Here is a 19,097-nt window from a genome sequence, read left to right as displayed (position 1 = left end):
GGGCTTGATTTGAACTTAGACATAAGTGAAATACTACTCTCCAATCATAAAGACCAAATTGTATCATTTGGAACCAAGTGACTAGAACTTGAAGTGATTATGATAAGTGAAGTAGTAAAGAGGTGAAGAGCAACCACAGGATGTTCTCACTCATATGTGAAATATGGAAGACAAAAGCTAATGAATTTGAAAAAATAAAGGTAAATAAACTATCTCTGGGACTTCCTGAAAATGATATAATTTTTTGTAAAAGGGTTCCACTGCCCCCACAACCTCTCTAGCATTTGTTGCTGCTGTCCTTTTTGATGTATGCCATTCTTACAGGAGTGAGGTGGTATTTTAGTGTTGTCCTAATTTGCATTTCTCTGACAATCAGTGACCTAGAGCAGTTTTTCATATGTTTGCTAGCCTTTTGGATCTCCTCTGAGGTGAATGGTTTGTTCATATCCTCTGCCCATTTTTGGATGGGGTCATTTGCTTTTTTGGTGCTAAGTTTGCTGAGCTCTTTATATATTTTGGTAATTAGTTTCTTGTCTGATGTATGGCATGTGAAGATCTCCCATTCTGTGAGGGGTCTCTTTTGTTTAATAGTTTCTTTGGCTGTGCAGAAGCTTTTCAATTTAATGTAGTCCCATTGGTTTGTTTCTGCTTTAGTCTTCCTTGCAATTGGGTTTGATTCATCAAAGATGTCCTTGAGGTGTAGGTGGGAAAGTGTTTTACCAATGTTTTCCTCTAAGTATTTGATTGTTTCTGGTCTGACATCCAGGTCCTAGATCCATTTGGAGTTGATATTTGTTTCTGGTGAGATAAAGTGGTTCAATTTAATTCTTCTGGAAGTTATAACCCAGTTTTCCCAGCACCATTTATTGAAGAGAGCCTCCTTCTTCCATTTAATCCTTTGGGCCCCCTTATCAAAGATTCGATGTCTATAGGTGTGGGGATTTACTTCTGGGCTTTCAATTCTGTTCCACTGGTCTGTGTGCCTATTTTTGTTCCAGTACCATGCTGTTTTGATGATGATGGCTTTATAATATAGTTTAAGGTCTGGGAGTGTGATGCCTCCATTTCTGTTTCTTTTCCTTAAGATGTTTTTGGCAATTCTAGGTGTTTTCAGGTTCCAGATAAATGATTGTAGTGTTTGTTCTATTCTCTTAAAGAAGCTTTGTGGAACTTTGATGGGTATTGTATTAAATTTGAATATGGCTCTGGGAAGAATATTCATTTTTATGATATTTATTCTTCCAATCTATGAGCATGGGATATCTTTCCGTTTCTTGGTATCAGTTTCTATTTCCTTGAGTAGCAACTCATAGTTTTCAGTATACAAGTCTTTCACTTCTTTGGTCAACTTTATTCCTAGGTATTTCATTGATTTTGCTGAAACAGTAAAGGGGAGTGATTTCTGGATGTCTTCTTCAGATTTAGTGTTTGCATAAAGAAATGCAACTGATTTTTGTACATTGATTTTGTAGCCTGATACCTTGCTATATTGCCTAATAACTTCCAGTAGTTTTCTGCTGGATTCTTTAGGTTTTTCTATGTATACTATCATATCATCTGCAAATAGTGAGAGCTTGAATTCTTCCCTTCCAATCTGTATTCCTTTGATTTCTTTCTCTTGCCTGATTGCTATGGCAAGAACTTCCAATACTATGTTGAAGTGTAATGGTGACAGTGGACAGCCCTGTCTAGTCCCCAATCTGAGGGGGAATGCTTTCAGCTTCTGTCCATTGAGTTTGATGTTGACTGTAGGTTTGCTATATGTAGACTCCACTATCTTGAGGAATTTCCCATCTATTCCCATTTTTTGTAGAGTTTTGAGCATGAATGGGTGTTGGATTTTTTCAAAAGCTTTCTCTGCATCTATTGAGATAATCGTGGTTTTTGGCTTTGCTTTTATTGATGTGGTGAATGACATTGATTGACTTATGGATGTTGAACCAGCCTTGCATTCCTGGGATGAAACCCACTTGGTCGTGATGAACAATTTTTTTGATATGTAGCTGTATCCGGTTGGCCAAGATCTTGTTTAATATTTTGGCATCTATGTTCATCAGAGATATTGGTCTATAGTTTTCCTTTTTTGTTATATCCCTATCAGCTTTTGGTATCAGTGTGATGTTGCCTTCATAGAAGGTGGAAGGGAGTATTCCTGTTTCTTCAAACTTATGGAAAAGATTAAGAAGTATGGGTACTAACTGTTTCCTGAAAGTTTTGTAGAATTCGTTTGTGAAGCCATCTGGTCCGGGACTTTTGTTGTTGGGGAGATTCTTAATAACGGTTTCAATTTCTTTGTCTGTGATTGGTGCATTTAGATTTTGTAGTTCTTCTTGGTTCATATTTGGAAGGGCATATGTTTCTAGGAATTGTTCCATTTCTTCCAGATTCTCTAGCTTGGTGGTGTATAGTTCTTTATAGAAGTTTCGCAGGATTCTCTGGATTTCTGTGGTGTCAGTTGTGATATCTCCTGCATCGTTTACAATTCTATTAATTTGAGTCTTATCTCTTTTTTGTTTCGTGAGCCTGGCTAGGGGCTTGTCAATTTTGTTTAATCTTTCAAAGAACCAACATTTGGCTTCACTGATCTTTTTATGGTTCTTTTATTTTCAATGTTGTTTATTTCTGCTTTAATTTTAGTGATTTCTGTCCTTCTGGTTGCTTTAGGGTTCCTTTGTTCCTCTTCCTCTAAGTCCTTGAGGTGTGCAGTAAGGTCATTCATTTGAACTTTTTCTTGTTGTTTAATATGTGATTGTTTGGCTATAAGTTTCCCTCTCAGTACTGCTTTAGCTGTGTTCCAAATATTTTGATAGGCTGTGACTTCATTTTCATTTGTTTCCAGGAATATTTGAATTTCCTGCTTGAGTGAATCTCTGACGCAGTGGTTCTGAAAGAGTATGTTGTTTAGTTTCCATATTCTGTGACTTTTAATAATTTTCTGTTTGTTTTTAAATGTTAGTTTTACTCGACTGTGGTCTGAGAAGATACTTGGGATGATTTCAACGCTCTTGAATTTATTGATGCTATCTTTATGGTCTAACATGTGGTCTATCCTTGAGTATGTGTTATGTGGATTTGAAAAGAAGGTGTATTCCAGTTTTTTGGGTTGAAGGACTCTGAAAATGTCCAAGAGGTGTAGTCTGTCAATCTCTTCATTCAATTCTCTTGTATCTTTGGTGGTTCTCTGCTTTGTTGATCTAAGTGTGAGAGTGGGGTATTGAAGTCTCCCACTATTATTGTATTACTATTGATTTATTTTTGAAATTCTTTCAGTAAGTGCTTGACGTATTTAGATGGTCCCTCATTGGGTGCATAGATGTTAATAATTGTTAAGTCTCCTAGGCTGATTGATCCTCTAATCATTATGTAATGTCCTTGCCCATCTTTTATTACTTTATTTAATTTAAAATCTATTGTGTCTGAGATGAGAATGGCTGTTCCTGCCCTTTTTTGTGGTCTGTTAGCCTGTATGACAGTTTTCCATGTTTTCACTTTAAGTCTGTGTTTATCTTGTTGTGACAGATGGGATTCTTGCAAGCAGCATATGGTTGGGTTATGTTTTCTGATCCATCTCCCCACTCTGTGCCTTTTGTTGGGTAAGTTTAAGCCATTGACTTTTATTGATATTATGGATTTAATGTATTGTATTGCCATTGTTCAAAATAAATATTTGTTTGCTCTGATATATTGCAAGTATTATAGTGATGCTCTTGTTTATAAGAGGTCTTTTAGAACCTCTTTTAGGGCCGGTTTGGTAATGGTTGCCTTCTTTAACTGTTGTTTGTCTAAGAAGGTTTTGATCCCTCCATCTAGTTTGAATGAAAGTCTAGCAGGATATATTATCCTTGGTTGAAACCCGTTTTCATTCAGGGTTCGATAGATATCTTGCCATTCTCTTCTGGCTTTTAGAGTTTGAGTGGAGAAGTCTGCAGATAATCTTATGTGTTTTCCCCTGTATGTGACTTTTTGTTTCTCTCTTGCAGCCTTTAGGATCCTTTCTTTATCATTACTCCTTTTCATTGTGACTATGATATGTCTTGGTGTCCTCAGGTCTGGGTTGATTCTGTTTGGAATTCTCTGGGCCTCTTGAATCTTGATGTCCTTTCTGTTATTTAGGTCTGAGAAGTTTTCTTCTATTATTTCCTCTAGAATGTTTGCTTCCCCTTCCTCTCTTTCTTCCTCTAATAGGCCAATTATATGAATGTTACTTCTTTTGAGATCATCCCATATGTCTCTGTTGTTGTTTTCTGTGTCTCTCAATTTATTTTTGAGCTCTTTCACCTCTTTATTTGTTTTCTCTAACTCATCCTCTGTCTGACTAATTCTGTTTTCTGCTTCTGTTAGTCTGCTTTCCCTTGCCTCAGCTTCTTTCTTCATTACAGCTTTCAGTTCTCTAATTGCCTCAAGATAGTATTTTCCTTGGGGGTCTCAACTGTTGTTTCCCTAATACTGCCATTCCTTTCCTCCAATGTTGTTTTCATTTTTGTGATTAATAATATTATTATTGCTTGCATATTTTTCTTATCTATGGTTACTTCTGGCTGATTTGTAGTTTCTTCTGGGCTCTTGTCTTCATTCATTGGAGTAGCAGTTTTATTTGTTTATGATCTACCCATTTTTTTGATTTATGTGTTTCTTATTGTTATGCTCTGTTGTTCCTCAGTTTTTGTGTCTTGAGTACAAGCAACACTATAATTGTCTTTACATAAATATCTTTATGACAATTGCACTCACCAACCTCAGGAATTACAATAGCAACTGAAGCAAGTATTGAAGCAGTTTAATCATTACCAGTTAGCCAAACAATGTCTCTAGTCTGTGAAGAAATAGTAACCAAATCCCAGTTAAGAAGAAAGAGAAAAGAAAGAAGGGATAGCAAGAATAGACAGTTATGCAAATCTACTATCCACTGTATATTCTAGGGGTAACAAGAGGGGAAAGGGAAGTAGAGCAGAGACACACACATAGAGAGTCCACTCTGATTCAGATTTCTTCCACAAAATAAATCCTAAATTCAGAAAGGCAAAGAAGAGGGAAGAGTATATGACAACATAAAAAAAAAAGAAAGAAAGAAACAAGAGAGAGAAAAGAGAAAAGATAAGAACAGGAGCAATGAAAGGAAAGTGTTTTTTAATTACTTTATTTTTAATTTATTTTAATTGTATTTTATTTTCTTTAATTAGCTAGGAGGAGGAGGAAGGGGAGAGTCTATAGAGTAGGGAGGAGTAAGGAGACAAGTTCCTCCCATGATAGATAAGATGCCCACTACCCTAGCAATGAAAGATACCCTAAGAGTTAATTCTGATCAAACTAAGGTGGGGGGGAAGATATATGCCTTCATATAATATTAATAATAAAATAGATCTGGGTACAAAAAAAACCCTATCCCAGATTATTTCAAACCTCTTGAGCAGTGGCAGCTGATTGTTAAGAAAGAAAAACAAACAAACAAACAAACAAAAAACCTCAGGACTAGACAAGGATAGCTGAAATAGACAGTTATGCAAATCTACTATCCACTGTATATTCTAGGGGTAGCTAAAGGAGGAAGGGAAGTTGAGCAGAGATTCTTGCAGTGAGAGTCCACTCTGAGTCAGAATTCTTCCCCAAAATAATTCCCAAACGTGTATCACTGAAAGCACACTGGTGGTGTGGGGGATGTGGCCTGTGGCTTTGGAAGCTGTAGGATTAAGGAAGAAAGAATGACAAGAATGAAAAAAAAAAGAATGAGAGAGAGAAAAAAGAAAAAGATAAGAAAAAGAACAGTAATAAAAGAGTGGTGGAAGGAAAGAGTTTTTTATTTAAAATTTTTTTTTAAATTAGTTAATTAGCTATGTGGGGTGAGGTGGGGGGGTTTGACTACTTAGAAAGAAAAAAGGCCAGAGGTTTCAGAAGGGACTAGACTTAGAATGAATGATACTCCCTGGTGGGATGGGAATCCTGGTAAAGAAAGAAGCTCAGCAGGGGAGCCTGCTAGGAGCTGGTCCCCAGGGACTGGTTATGGGGGGGGGAGGTACACTTTGGAGATAATAATTTAAAAGAAAAAATTTTTTTTCTCTTTTTTTCTACTTTATTTTTTAACACAAATTAAGTTATAGTCACCTCCTTGGTGTTACCGCTACAACCCCTTATTGACTGGGCTACTAAAGGCAGAAAATCCTACCATTTCCAGAGGATGTGATCAGAGCTCAAGCCACTAGCAGCTTCTCAGTTCGCCATCTTCCGGGAACCCCCCGCAAAGAGATTCTTATGCCTGAGGCTCCAGAGTTCCAGGTTCAATGCCCCCACACCACCATAAGCCAGAGCTGAGCAGTGCTCTGGTGTTTCTCTCTGTATTTTCTCTCTTTGCATCTCTCTCATAAATAAAATACTTAAAAAAAAGGCAAATCTCATCTTTTCTTGCATCTCAGTAATATTCTGCTAGAAGTGGTGGTTTTCAATGATGTACACCTGAAATATATATGAAGTTATGATGCCACGTTACTTCAATTTAAAAATGGGAGTGATAGTATAAAGAAGATAAATTCAATACAGGTTATGTAAGTCTTAACAGACAAGTTTCCTCTGGTGAAGAGACTTGAAAATAGCAAATAGATATTAAAGATATATCTTTTTATTTACTTGTTTATACTTCCAGAGAAAATTGCTTTATCAAATTTTATGCTAAGCACAAATTTATTCCATTTTTAATTTTTTTCAATTAGAAAATTAATTTTATTTTATTATTTTTATAGTCTTTAACACATAGGTACAACCTCTCATCTTCCCTTGATTGGTATCTAGTAAAAAAATACAACAATATCCCAAGGTCCCTTCATCTTGTCCCTTTCCCTCCTTCCCCAGAGTCCTTTGCTTTGGAGCAATAAGCCACACCCAGTCCAAGTTTCACCTTATAAGTTTTCCCTTACTGTTCTTTGTTTATTCTTTTTCTTATTATTACCATCAAGGTTATTGCTGGGGCTCAGTGCTGGCACTATAAATCCACTACTCCAGTGGTCATTTCTTTCTAATTTATTGTATTGGACAGGAGAAACTGAGAGGAGATGGAGAGATAGAAAGGGAAAGAGAAAAATAGACAACTGCAGACCTACTTTACCACCGCTCATGGAGAATCCCTCTGGCAGGTGGAGAGTGGGGATTTGAACCCCTGCTGAACATGGTAATATGTGTACTTGACAAGATACACCAGTGCCTGGCCCCTGTTCTTTTTTTTCCAATGTTTTTTTTATATTTATTTTATTTATTTATTCCCTTTTGTTGCCCTTGTTGTTTTATTGTTATAGTTATTATTGTTGTTGTCGTTGTTGGATAGGACAGAGAGCAATGGAGAGAAGAGGGGAAGACAGAGAGGAGGAGAGAAAGATAGACACCTGCAGACCTGCTTCACCGCTTGTGAAGCGACTCCCCTGCAGGTGGGGAGCCGGGGTTTGAACCGGGGATCCTTATGCCGGTCCTTGTGCTTTGCACCACCTGCACTTAACCCGCTGCACTACAGCCCAACTCCCCCAATGTTTTTTTTTTTTAATTTAATTTACTTTTAATTTATAAAGAGGAAAAATTGACAAAACTATAGGATAAGAGGGGTACACACAATTCCCACCACCAGAGCACCATATCCCACACCTCCCCCTGATAACTTTCCTATTCTTTCACCCTTTTGGAGTATGGACCCAGGGTCATTATGGGGCACAGAAGGTGGAAGGTCTGGCTTCTGTAATTGCTTCCCCGCTGAACATGGGCATTGACAGGTTGATCCATACTCCTATCCTCTCTTTCTTTCCTTAGTGGGGTGGGGCTCTGGGGAAGCAGGGCTCCGGGACATATTGGTGCAGTTGTCTGTCCAGGGAAGTTTGCTTGGCATCATGCTAGCATCTGGAACTTGGTGACGGAAAAGAGAGTTATCATTTAAGGCAAACAAACTGTTGACTAATCATGAACCTAAAGGCTAGAGTAGTGCAGATGAAGAATGGAGGGGGGGAGTCTCTGTTTTGTAGATAACTTATAGACCTATATTAGTTATATTCCAAAGGACCCATGACTGTACTATTTTTTTCCCTGATCCAGAAATCTGATATTTTTAATTTTTATAGATTCTAACAGTTGTCTGTATTTTATATAAAAAAACAACACTATATATATTATCTTAAACTTCATTTAAGCAGTTATAATGATAATATGTTATTTATTTTGTTTATTTTTATTTATAAAAAGGAAACACTGTCAAAAACAATAGAATAAGTGGGATACAACTCCACACAATTCATACCACCAGAACTTTGCATCCCATCCCCTTTTTGATAGCTTTCCTATTCTTTTCCCTCTGGAAGTATGGACCCAGGGTCATTATGGGGTGGAGAAGGTGTAAGTTCTGGCTTTTGTAATTGCTTCCCCACTGAACATGGGCACTGACAGGTCGATCCATACTCCCAGCTTATCTCTCTCTTTCCCTGGCGGGGGGAGGCTCTTGATAAGTGGGTCTCCAGGACACATTGGTGGGTCATCTGTCCAGGGAAGTCTGGTTGGCATTGTGTTAGCATCTGGAACCTAGTGGCTAAAAAAGAGTTAACATATAAAGCCAAACAAATTTTTGGCTAATCATGAACCTAAAGGCTGGAATAATGCAGATGAAGAGTTGGGGGTCTCCAATTTATAGACAGTTAGAAGGTCTATTTTAGTTATATTCCAAAGGGTCCATGACTATACTGATTTTTTGCTGTTGCTGCTTGTTTGTTTTGTTTTGTTTTGTTTTGAGCCTGACATCTGATGTGCAGATGGATCCAAGTTATTGTCTGGGAAGATCATGGCTGGAAGAAGGACCAGAAAACTGTATCAGGGAAGAGAGTAGCTTCCAAGTATGGAAAAGGTGTATGAATATTGTTGACTGTAAACTCCATTGATTTGATCTGATCTAGGATCTATATTTAGCTTAGGAGCCTATGTGACCTCTGCATCCCTGTAGATCTGAGCTCACATTCTGTGGTCATGAGTAGGAATGTTCCAAGATGCCCCAATTTCAGGACCCATCTTCCTCACATGGAAGATAGAGTATGTTGTACAGATACCCTTCAGAGGATGGAATATTCTTTACCTTTGTTGATCCATGTTGAGAGCAAGATCCTATGGCGGCCCACAAGGGAGCCTATTGTTGTGTATAATCCCAGATGGACTCCTACTGTTTTCTTTTTTTTTGTTGTTGTTGTTGTCTTTTATTAACTTCAGATGGCTTTCCATTTTGCTTGCTGCTGTTAGAATTATGTTACAGTCAATTTTTAAAGTATTTTGCACCAAAACCACCATGTATAGTTAAAAAAAATGTTATTCGGGAGTACGGTGGTAGTGCAGTGGGTTAAGTGCACATGAGAGCAAGGGACAGCTTAATTATCCAGGTTCCAGCACCAGGCTCCCCACCTGCATGGGAGTCGCTTTACAGGTGGTGAAGCAGATCTGCTATCTGTCTATCTTTCTCTCCCCCTCTCTGTCCTTCCCTCCTCTCTGCCCTATCTAACAATGACATCAATAGCAACAACAACAACAACTACAACAACAATAAAAAATAAAAAAATAAGAGCTTACTACTTAAAAAATTTAAATAATGTTATTCATGAGTTTCTCCATTCCGGGTACCAAATGAAGTCAGTTTTTTTTTTTTTTTCAGGTATTGTTTCCATAGGTAGTGACTTTACCTTGGGAAAACATGTTTTCCACTAATAAGGGTGTAGATATAGACAGCATACCTCTTTGTCAGGGTAGGTATCCACTCTATAAGTTGATGTGTGAAAAAACAATGGTTGATCATGTTCTTCCTGTCTTGCCTTCTTGTCATAGAACAGCTGTCTTATGAACAAGATAGGGCATGAAATATTGAGAACTTAGCATCCATGGCCATAATGTTAGCGTAAGACATAACTCTTATGTTAAGTGAATAAATGAGAGAATGACAAAGCAGTAGGCAAATTTTATTTAAACCAAAACAAAATTTATTTGAACCAAAACATAGGTTTCAAAATAGGACATTCAAGACAAGTTAGTTTCTTTTCTGAAACACCATAAAATTAAAAAGAAAAGCCACTTTGTTGTTAGAAAAATATCTAATTTCTATGCATAAGTGGTATTTTATATTCATATCACAGAATTGTCTGAATATTGCAATGAAGCAATATGTTTAATTAAAAGAAATTGGCCAAATAATTGAACTGTTTTTCAGAAAATAAAACCAATAGCCAGAATATATTTGTAAAGGAGAGAAATATTTTAGTTATCAAATAATGTTTTTATCAAAGTTGTATATTTTAAAATTATTTCTGTATTTGTTTTTGTTACCAGGGTTATCTCTGGGGCTTTGTGCCAGGTACTATCAATCGATGGCCATCCCTCTCCAATTTTTTTTTTCCTTTTTATCTTATTTGATAGGAAAGTGAGAGATTGAGTGAGGGGGTAGAGGAGGAGAGAGATATATGGACACCTGAAGACCAGCTTCACTACTCCTGAAGTGCCCACCCACACCGGTGGGAAGCCGGGGCTGGAATTATGTGCATCATAATGTGGACTCAACCAGGTGCACAATCATCCAGCCCCCTTTAGAGACAGAAATTCAGGAGGGAAAGAAAGAGAAAGAGACAACTCTAGCATTTCTTTCTAGCTTTCCCCTGTATGTAGTGACTAGAGCCTTAAAACTGAGTCCCTGTGCACTGTAATGTGTATACTCTAGATGTGTCACTGCCCAGCTCCCAGAAGTATACTTTTACATCATTTTATATGTAGCAGAAATACTGTGATGAAAATTTTAATTGAATATATTAAGCATAAGAAATATTAATAATTAAAATTCTAATTCACTTATATACAAACTTGTCAGGCTAGCTTGGGGGTGCCTCTTCCTGGGCGCATACTCTCTGGGTTGGAGAGAATACTACCAGAGCCAGCCTGGGCTGCTATTCACTCAGCAATGGAGGGAGATGACTCAGGAACAGACTTAAGGTGGCAAGACAATACAATTCTCTTTTTTTTTCCATTTATTTAAAAAGGGAGACATTAATGGAACCATAGGATAGGAGGGGTACAACTCCACATAATTCCCACCATCAGATCTCTATATCCTATCCCCTCCCCTGATATTCCCATTCTTTATCCCTCTGGGAGTATGGACCCAAGGTCATTGTGGATTGCAGAAGGTGGAAAGTCTGGCTTCTGTAATTGCTTCCCCGCTGAACATGGGTGTTGACTGGTTGTTGATATGCTTCTAATTCTGCTTCTAAAAACCCCTTCTGTTTCATTTGGTTTAATCCCCCCTGCTTAACACTGTATTCTATTTACATAACCATTGATAACTAAGCACCACCCTCCCTCCAGGGCATTGGTGGTTCAATGGTAGAATTCTGTGACTTTTAATAATTTTCTGTTTGTTGTTAAATGTTACTTTTAGTCCACTGTGGTCTGAGAAGATACTTGGGATGATTTCAATGCTCTTGAATTTATTGATGTTGTCTTTGTGGCCTAACATGTGGTCTATCCTTGAGTATGTGTTATGTGGATTTGAAAAGAAGGTATATTCCAGTTTTTTGGGGTGAAGGACTCTGAAAATATCCAAGAGGTCTACTCTGTCAATCTCTTCATTTAATTCTCTTCTATCTTTGTTGATTTTCTGCTTTGTTGATCTAAGTGTGATAGTGGGGTGTTAAAGTCTCCCACTATTATTGTATTACTATTGATGTATTTTTGTAGTTCTTTCAGTATGTGTTTGATGTATTTAGATTTTTCCTTATTGTGTGTATAGATGTTAACAATTGTTAAATCTTCTTGGTTGATTGATCCTCGAATCATTGTGTAATGTCCCTGCCTATCTTTTATTACTTTATTTAGTTTAAAGTCTATTGTATCAGAGGTGAGAATGGCTATTCCTGCCCTTTTTTGTGGTCCATTAGCCTGTATGATAGTTTTCCATCCTTTCACTTTAAGTCTGGGTTTGTCTTGTTGGGTCAGGTGGTATTCCTGCAAGCAGCATATGGTTGGCTTATGTTTTCGGATCTATCCTCCTTCTGATCTATCTGTGCCTTTTGATGGGTGAGTTTATGCCGTTGACATTTATTGATATTATGTATTCAATGTATTGTACTGCCATTATTAAACAATTTTTTTTCTGATATATTGCAAGTGTTATAGTGATGTTCTTGTTTATAAAATGTCTTTCAGAACCTCAGGGCAGGCTCGGTGATGTTTGCTTCCTTTAACTGTTGTATGTCTGAGAAGGTTTTTATTCCTCCATCTAGTTTGAATGAATTTTATCAGGATATGTTATCCTTGGTTGAAACCCTTTTTCATTCAGGCACTATAGATATATTGCCATTCTCTTCTGGCTTAGAGTTTGAGTGGAGAAGTCTGCTGATAGTCTTATGGGTTTTCCCCTGTATGTGACTTTTTGTTCTTCTCTTGGAGCCTTTAGAATCCTTTCTTTATCCTTACTTCTTCTCACTGTGACTATGATGTGTCTTGGTGTCTTCAGGTCTGGGTTGATTCTATTTGGAACTCTCTGGGCCTCTTGAATCTTAATGTCCTTTCTGTTATTCAGGTGTGGGAAGTTTTCTTCTATTATTTCCTCTAGAATGTTTGCTTCCCCTTCCTCTCTTTCTTCCTCTGGCAGGCCAATTATATGAATGTTACTTCTTTTGAGATCATCCCATATGTCTCTGTTGTTGTTTTCTGTGTCTCCCAATCTCTTTTTGAGCTATTTCACCTCTTTCTTAGTTTTCTCTAACTCATCCTCTGTCTGACTAATTCTGTTTTCTGCTTCTGTTAGTCTGCTTTCCCTTCCCTCAGCTTCTTTCCTCAGTTCATCTATTTCATCTTGCAGTTCTTGTGTTACCTAGAGGTAGCTACTATTTTCCTTGAGGGTCTCTGTGGGGCAGTATGCCAGCTCCCTCCTGTTTAATGCTGTGGTCTATTTACATAATCACCATTTTACCTGAGACTCGCCCTGTTTTCAGGACACTAGTTTAATCCTCACTGGTTCACACTCTCTTTTCACTCTGCCCCCTCTCCTAGTCACATCCTGTTTTCCACCCTACCACTTCTTTCCTGGAAACTATAAATGCAGATTCTTTTCTCAATAAGCATTGCACTGCTTTCCAGTTCAGCCATGAGTCCCTGGCTGTCTCTCTCCTGCCTGCGAAGCATCATCCGGCACACAAACAGGGACCGACAGGTCTTATCTGATATTTCTCTAATTCTGCTTGCCCTTTCCTCCATAGTTGTCTTCATTTCTGTGATTATTAAGTTTAGTATTGCTTGCATACTTTTCTTGTCTATGGTTAGTTCTGACTGATTTGTAGTCTCTTGGGCTCCTGTCTTCATTCATTGCAGTAGCAGTTTTATTTGCTCTTGGTTTAATCATTTTCTTTTATTGATGTGTTTTTTAATTTTTTGTTCTGTTATTCTTCAGTTGTTGTGTTTTGAGTACAAACCATGCTATACTAAAGAACTTTATGACAAGTGCAGTCACCAACCTTGGAAATTACAGTAGTAACTGAAGCAAGGATTGAAGTAGTTTAACCAATATCAGTTAGCCAAACAATGCCTTCAAGAAAAAATAGCAACCAAATACAAATGAAAAAGAAAGCAATAGGAAAAAAGGGATAGCAAGAATAGACAGTTATGCAAATCTGCTGTCCATTGTAAACTCTAGGGGTATCAAGAGGAAAGGGAAGTATAGAAGAGACACCCACAAAGAGATTCCACTTTGAGTCAGAAATCTTCCCCAAAATAATTCACAAATGAGTATCAGTGACTTCAGAAAGCAGAAGAAGGAGGAAGAAAAGAAAATAAGAATAAATAGAATAAAAAGAAAATAAGAATAAATAGAAGAAAAAAGAAGAATAAATAGAAGAAAAAAAAACAATAGCAGTGAAAGGAAAGAGGTTTTTTTTTTTTTTTAATTAGCTAGGAGGAGTGAGATGGGGGGGCAGTGGATAGAGGAGGTAGGTAGAGTGAAACAAGTTCCTCTTACAATGGATAGGTCACCTAGTCACTTAACAATGGAAAATACACTAAAAGTTAATTTTGGTCAACCTGAAGGAGTGGGGAGAAAGGGATGTGTATATATAATAGTAATAATAGAATAGAACAGAATAAAAAAGCCATAACAGTCAGTCTGCAGCATAGATGGCTCCCAATTGGCTCAAGCAGCCTGAGAAATTTCAGCCAATTGTTAAAAAAACAAAACAAAACAAAAAAAACTCCAGGTAGCCTTTCTCAGTCAGGGTATGGCTCTGATTGGTTAGATATAATGTCACTCCAATTGAGCTTGAAAAGAAAAAAAAAAAGAGCAAAGAGAATCAGAAAGTAAAAGGATTAGAATCACACCCCTAGTTAGCCATGAATCTTGGTAAAGAAAAAAGTTCAGCAGGGAGTCTGCTAGTAGCAGCTCTCCAGCCCTCGGAGTCTTGTTATAGGGTGTGAGAGAGGGGTGCGCTTCAAAAATAATCAGAAAATTTCCTTTCTTTTTCCTCTGTTTCCTAACCCAAACTGAGCTACACCTTTTTGGTGTCATACTGAGGACCCCTCTTTAACCATCTTGCTGATGGCCAGGTATCCTACCCTTTTCAGCAGTTGTTGTTGGAGCTCATGCCAGCAGCTGCCTCCAAGTTGCCATCTTGGCTTTGCCCTCCAAGATAATTCAGTTCTTTATTGATCAGGGAGAATAGGCTTTTAAAGGTCAGACCTGGAAGTAGCAAGTTGGAAATGGAAATGGCTTGACATGGTTTGGAAAGAGTCAGAGAAAGGCATAAGGGGGCTGGGGAAAGTAGGAACTTCCTTAGTAACTGTTGCGAGGGTTTTACTGGTAGGAGTAATAATATCCTGCAGGCAGGGAGGGTCTTGAGGGTAGAAAGAAGATAGATCAAAAGATTGGAAATGGGTGGGGATCTTTCAGGAAAAACAATTTTTATACAGATAATAAGTCTGATAAATGAGAGAATGGAAGTTCCCTCAAGTCAAGCTCAACCACATCTTCACTATTTCCCGACATCCTCCCCTTTCTTTTTATCCAATGGCCATAGTATCAGGAATACTGGGTGACTTGTGAGACAGGGAGTTTGATAAGATAAGGAAAACCTTTGGGGTTACTCCTGTCCTTCCTTGCTCAACCTCTCAGTAGAAAGAGATACTGACAGTATAGACACCCTCCTCAGGTCAAGCCCTGCCAGGCTTTACCACACCCTCACAATTTCCTGACACAAACTGTTATAAACAAATTTGAAAACTGCTTTGAAATTTTTTTGTTTGTTTGTTTTTGTTTTTACCAGAGCACTGCTCAGATATGGTTTATGGTGGTTCAGAAGACTGAATCTGAGACTTCAGAACCTCAGGCATAAGTGCTTCTTTGCATAATCACTGTGATATCTACCCCTACACAATATTTTATTTTAATGAGATACAGTGAGAAAGCACTGCTCAGCTCTGGGTTATGGTGTTTCTTGGGGATTGAACCTGGGGCCTCAGTACTTCAGGCATGAAAGTATTTTGCAGAACCATTATTCTGTTGCCCCAGGCCCCTTGATGTTGCAGATGCCGGCATGCAAGCTTCTTGACATGGTACCAACTTTGCAGGAAGTTCAGCACAGCTGGAGTCTCCAGACCAAACTGAAACCATCTTGCCTTTTGCTGTGTAGAGGGCTTGGGATTAAGCTCTGGGTGGTCTTAATAATATTTACCTATGGGCAGGCCCATAGCTGGACCAATAACAAAAGTAATGACAAAACCTGCACTGCACTCTGTAAGATCGATCATAATAAACAAGCGATATCTGTAATGCAGAATTTTTCAGGAGACTCCAATAGGAAAAAATGGTTTCCTCTTTGCAACACAACTTCCTTTAGTATTCCCACTAAAATATAGGAAAAGATTGGTGGCTCCCACAGTAGAAGGGCCACCTTACATAGCATAATTAATAAACAGAAGGTTATGATACCTGCCTAGATACAATGGGCCTTTTAATTGACCACCTACGACTATGCTCCCACTTCCTTATGCAGGAATAGTACTGGAGAACCTAGGTCACATAGTGAGCTTACACAGAAGATGGATTCCAGCTAGGGAGCTTAACTTTATGGAGAGGCTAGCCCAGGTCAGCACCACATTGCTGCCTTCTCAGTAAGGAATAAAACAAAACCCCTTGATCAAACAATGGAACAAATTTTATGAAAAATGGACTGCTCAATTTGTTTAAGGTCCCTAGAAACATAACATGTTTGAACTTTCTATGAACCACGACTTTTATTTAAGGTCCCTAGAAACATAACATGTTTGAACTTTCTATGAACCACGACTTCTGATGCATAGGGGCAAGAGAATGTCATAAACACACAGGTAGAATATTAATCTTAATCAATAGGACATCTGCCTAGCACACAGCTACAGGAATAACAAAAAAACATAGAAACTATGATGTGATATCTAGGTAGAAAAGTGCCCCTGGAATATGAATGTTCCACAAAGCAGGAGGTGTTCCCTACCTGTGCTGTTCTTACTTGGTGATTTTTGTGTTAATAATCAAAGCCTTGGTGATTTATGTATTAGTGACCAAAGCCTTGGTGATTTTTGCTTTAATAATACATCCCTTGGTGATTTTTTGTTTTAATGAGATAAGTCTAATGAGACTACAAAAATAAAGTTCTGCTTAAGTATGACAGAGATGTCTGCTTGAGCTTGATTCAGTATCAACTCACTCGTCTCTCATTCTTCCTCATTCTGTGCCGATTCGCCTTCTCTTTCAGGTTACCCTAAGTACCTGCTGGGGCTGACCCCTGGCACCTTGAACTATTTTATATTCCTTAGCATATGCAGGAATTTGAATACTTACAATATGAACTATAGGCCCTATAGAAATGGCCTCGTATTTTCAGTGATTGAAATTATTAAAATGATCACAGATACTCAGTTCTGACAGTAACTATACTATTACCATGTCCAAGCTGTGATTTGACCAATACATCTCAATCAGTTATAGTTGAATAATTTGTGGCACATTCCCATGCTGGTATATTCACAGGAATGTTATACACATATACATACATCACAAAATAGGTAGTTTCACACACAAAGTGCTAAAGGAGCACTGAGCTATTTCATTGACCTAATGCAAGTGTTTATGACTGGGAAGTAGAGATTGACTAAGCTTCCTCCCCTCAGAGACAATGACCCTGGAACTGTGCATACAAAATTTTATTTTGAAACAAAGCTGAGGACAGCTGATTATCTTCTCTTTAAGGAAAGTAAAAAAGCTCCCCCCACACACTGCCTGCCACCACCATCCCCATGGAAAAATGCAATGGAAAGGAGTTAGTCTCAGAAGGAACATTCAACTGCCACCACAGTGACTAAAGATTATGAGGAATATCATGGACAGTAGATTTCTTCCCAGAGAGTGAAGGGCTTGTGTCTTACTAAACTCTGGGAACTATATCAAAGAACTAAGTCCACACATACAGTTGTGAAAATTAAGGAGAATTTCATTAAAAATATAAGAAGTATGTAAATTGGCAGCATTCTGGAAAGCTGTCTGGAGAACCTTCACAGAGCCATTTAAGTGAAGGGTATATATATATTTCCCATTTTTCAGCCATAGGATAAATAAGGGGATTTCTTGTTCTTACTGGTTCAGTAGCAGCGATGTGAATTTTTTTCCTTTTGGTAAGTTGGAGGTTACCAGGAGATAGACCAAAAGGAGAACTATAATTAATTTAAATCAATATTTTCACAGAAGATGTTTAATGAACAACAACAAAAAAGTTTTTTAAAAATTGATGTATTCCACTTGTTTTTCTTTTTTCAATTTATAAAAAGGAAACATGACAAAACCATAGGATAAGAGGGGTACAACCCCACACAATTCCCATCACCAGAACTCTGTATCCCATCCCCTCCCTTAATAACTTTCTATTCTTTAACTCTCTGAGAGTATGGAGCAAAGGTCATTGCTTTTATCTAGTCAGTAAACTGAGTATTCTGAAGCTGTTTCCTCTATCTTTTAAGGAACATGTGTCTGTGGACTCACTCTTGGGTTTGCCCGTTTTCCTGGCTATTGGGAGACAGAGGTCAAAAGCAGCCTCCATGGGTCCTGGAGCAGCTCAGCCTGTCAAGGGCGAAGTGCTCAGGGAGACAAGCACTCAGTCAGCCCTGGGAAAAACCTCGGAGAATGATTCGTTTATTTGAGAGAGAAAGCAAATACATATACCCATTGCCCAGGTAGAAGTCAAAGTAATCATTAACCCAAGCACAGAGCAACACAATGCATAGCCGCATGTTAACCTATAAACTATTTGATCACAAATGAAGAATGACCATACAAGGTTTGATCACAAGCTTCACAATGCATATTTCCCCCGGGGTAAATTACAGGCACCTCAGGGTAAATTACAGGCACTTCAGAGGAAGGGGGAGAAGGAGAAACAGTTGAGTAAAAACGCATGTGGTGGCTTTCAAGTTAGGCCAAAAACAATGTACAGTATTCATGGCCTTTGTTTTAAGGGGAGAGGAGAGGCATGTGCAGAAAGGTAGCCCCCTTTTTGGAGAAGCCATCCATCATTAGTTCAAGAGGTCAGGGGGACCTTCCCTTGTCTCCACCTAAAGGGAGAGTTGGGGTCAACTGACTTGAACCTCATGGAAACAACAGCCTGGACTTCCTGGGACAGTGGGCTCCATTCTCCAACACATGTATTCATTTAGAGTGAGTAAAAAATTGAAAGAAAAGAAACCAGGACACCATTATATCTCACGTACTGACCAGAGAGAAAACCGAGGACTGTGTCCATGTGAGTCCTGTCCTCTACCACTGAGTAACCTTTCTGGTTTCACTTCATCTTTTGCGACATTAGTAGACCTTTATAAACTGTGCCCTCTCCTGAGGACTTTTACTGCTGATGGCATCACACTTGTACTGTAACAGATGGGGCTTCTAGGTCTTCTGCTATGGTAGATAATAAGGGCTTTTGTGCAGAACTGGCAGATATGTTCTAATGATTTAGGTCAAGGATTAATTATCATCCCTGCATGTCTTTACTTAGCTTCTTCTAGATTTAAGTCCAACACAAAACTTGAAAACCTTTATT

The sequence above is a fragment of the Erinaceus europaeus genome, chromosome 2, assembly GCF_950295315.1.
Source record: "Erinaceus europaeus chromosome 2, mEriEur2.1, whole genome shotgun sequence".
NCBI classification, from domain to species: domain Eukaryota; kingdom Metazoa; phylum Chordata; class Mammalia; order Eulipotyphla; family Erinaceidae; genus Erinaceus; species Erinaceus europaeus.
This window is presented reverse-complemented; position numbering follows the sequence as displayed.